Source organism: Mirounga leonina, unplaced genomic scaffold (genome assembly GCF_011800145.1).
Source record: "Mirounga leonina isolate KUSES-001 unplaced genomic scaffold, KU_Mleo_1.0 Mir_153, whole genome shotgun sequence".
In the NCBI taxonomy this organism is placed as follows: domain Eukaryota; kingdom Metazoa; phylum Chordata; class Mammalia; order Carnivora; family Phocidae; genus Mirounga; species Mirounga leonina.
The window spans coordinates 22510599-22513851 of record NW_023270387.1 but is presented as its reverse complement, the minus strand read 5'-3'; the positions used below and the strand labels follow the sequence as shown (position 1 = coordinate 22513851).

At 40.4% G+C, this 3253-nt stretch overlaps 1 pseudogene; it reads right to left on the bottom strand.

The window, feature by feature from the left end:
• Positions 1 to 1606: 1606 nt before the first annotated feature.
• On the bottom strand, positions 1607 to 2906 carry LOC118013108 (annotated as a pseudogene).
• Between the last annotated feature and the right edge of the window lie 347 nt (positions 2907 to 3253).

Genomic DNA, 3253 nt, shown 5'->3' with positions numbered 1-3253 from the left:
ATACTTAGTTTGTGATATTTTTGCTGATTATAATAAGGTCTTAGGTTTTTTAAATTAATTAATTAATTAAATTTCCATTGAAGTATAGTTGACAATATTATATTACTTTCAGGTGTACAGCATAGTGGTTTGACAATTATATACATTACAAAATTCTCACCACAATAAGTGTAGTTTCCATCTATCACCATACAAGTTTACTACGATATTATTGACTATAGTCCCTGTGTTGTACTTTACATCCCCATGACTTATTTACTTTATAACTTTTTTTTTAAGATTTTATTTATTTATTTGACAGAGAGAGACACAGCGAGAGAGGGAACACAAGCAGGGGGAGTGCGAGAGGGAGAAGCAGACTCCCCGTGGAGCAGGGAGCCCGATGCGGGACTCGCTCCCAGGACCCTGGGATCATGACCTGAGCCGAAGGCAGATGCTTAACAACTGAGCCACCCAGGTGCCCCAACCTTATAACTTTTGAGTTATACCAGTTCCAGTTTGTACCTCTCAATCCCCTTTACATATTTCTTCCATCCCCTTAACCCCTTCACCTCTGGCGACCACTGGTTTGTTCTCTGTATTTATGGATTTGTTTCTGTTTTGTTTTCTTCATTCATTTGTTTTGTTTTATAGATTCCATGTATAGTGAAATCATTTATCTTTTTCCGTCTGGCTTATTTCACTTAGTATCATACCCTCTAAGTCTGTCCATGTTGTCACAAATGGGATTTCATTTTTTATGGCTGAGTAATATTCCACATCTTCTTTATCCATCCATCTGTTGATGGACACTTTGGTTACTTACATATCTTGACTATTGTAAATAATGCTGTAATAAACATAGGGGTGCTTTAAAATTACAAAATCAATTTTATTATTTCCTTTATGATTTCTGGGACATGTTACAATTTATCAAATAACATTTTATGACATATTTCTCAATGATCAGTACAATGATAGCAAAATAATAGCTTTTCTCATGTTTCTGACAAATAAATAACTTCAAATCCTGGCACATCCCCTCTTTATTTTTCCCCCTCATTCAAATTTACATTATGTATAATTAAATTCCGAGTCACTGACTGACTTTAACATACTTTACTATATAGTTTTATATCCAAGAATGGACCTTGATTTTATGCTCAATTTTGTAATCATATGTTCAGTAGTTATTTATACTTCAAGTTTTTTATTAAATGAATTGTTCTCATTCAGAGGGAGTAAATATTTTATTTAGAAAATGTACATACATTTGCCTGTTGCCTTTGCACACCATGGAGAGTTTGGCTGGGTGTACAATCCCCATTTTTTTTTTTTTTAGGGACTAACACACCCTTTTAATATGTTTTTAAATATTTTTAAGGTTTAAAAGTGTTTAAAGTTTGTTATTCCTAGTAGGAAAACATTATCTGAATGAACACCCTAATGGCAAACCACTATAGAATGTTTCAGTTGCATGTGGGGCAGAGGGGTAGGGCTTCTCTTCACAGCAACCCAGCTTTCTTCATGAAAAGGTCAGAGGTACACTGGTTTGTATTATTGCAACATCCATTAGGTGATCGTTGCTTTTCCTTCAGCAAGGTCTTTATTTGTCAGAAGGGCATTATTATGCTTGACCTCCAAATGTGGCTGACAATTTACTGATGAGAGTCATAACCTTCGGATTGCTCTGATATTTTTACATATTCACTGGGTTCTGGGCCACATCCTGGAAGGCCACCATAACTTCTGGATCCTGCATGGCTGCGAGAACCTCTGGATCCCTAAGAATTTCATTGAGCCCAGGCATTCCTGCCATTCCAGGCATTCCTCCAGGAAAATTACCAGGCATTCCCCCAGGAAAGCCACCTGGGAAAGAGCCATACTGAGCTCCTGATTGTCGTCTGGCTTCTTCCTCCCTCTGGGCTCTCTCATGTTCTTCCAGAGCCTTCTTAACCCTTTCTATTCTTTCTTTGATCTCTCGCTCTTCACGTTTTCGTTCATACTTTCTCCGATGTTCAGCAATTTTCTGGGCCCTCGGTTGAACTTCCTTCAGCATTGCACTAGCATCTTCATCGTAATCCAGTTTACAAGCAAGGGCAAGATCATGTGCTGCTTCTTCCCAATGGCCCAGAAGTCTGTGTGCTTTCCCTCGCCACTTACAAGGCTGAGCTCAATCAGGATTTATTTCAATAGCTCTGTCACAGTCTCGAATGGCAGCATTTGGCTTCTGTAATTTGATGAAGACACCGGCTCTCTCGGCAGACAGACTGGCCAAGCGAGGATTCAGTTTGATGGCATCTGTGAACAAGTCAATGGCTTTCTGTAGTTCACCATCATTTAGGGCATCAATGGCAGCCACTTTTTTATCATTTGCCTGATCCATCATTTCCTCGGTTATCTCTTCATTTTCATGTCCCATTTCTTGAGGGGTATCAGTATCTGGTTCAATCACACCTTCATTGTCAATTTCTAGGTCACTTTCCTCACTTGCTGGTTCGTCTGTCTTTATGTTTTCCTCTGCCTTCTGACTATCTGTTTCTTCTTCCTTGATATTGTCTTCTGATTTAGTTTTATGAGTGGCAGGTGGTGTTTTACCGCCCATGCTCTCCACCCACTCCCGCAGGAAGCGCATTTCCTCGGTGTGCAGAACTCTCGGATCCTGCTTACACATTTTCACGAAGGCCCGAAGCTCGCTCACTTTGCGGGGGTCCATGGTCCAGAGGTGGTGGCAGGCAGCAGGCGTGGCTGAGGTTGCGGCCGGATTCCAAGCGCAGGTACTAGCTCAGCGTGATCGTGTGGAAGGGGGTGGCTGCCGCGAGGCAGAACCTACAATCTCCATGTTATCAACCACTTTATTTTGAAAATCTTTAGAGGGGCGCCTGGGTGGCTAAGTTGTTAAGCGTCTGCCTTCGGCTCAGGTCATGATCCCAGGGTCCTGGGATCCAGCCCCGCATCCGGCTCTCTGCTCCGCGGGAAGCCTGCTTCTCCCTCTTCCACTCCCCCTGCTTGTGTTCCTTCTCTCACTATCTCTCTCTCTGTCAAATAAATAAATGAAATCTTAAAAAAAAAAAAAAAGAAAATCTTTAGAGATTGGTGTATTTTCTATCTTAGTATTAAGAGAAGTCTGAAGGTAGTTTTATTTTGTTTTGATGTTTGTAATGTTATTAAGAGTATTCCATGCAAGCCTCTAAATTTTTCATCATTAAGATTGAAAAAGAAAAGCCAAAAAAAATCTAGGAAGGGGTGTCTTCTATTAGGATAAACTGCAATT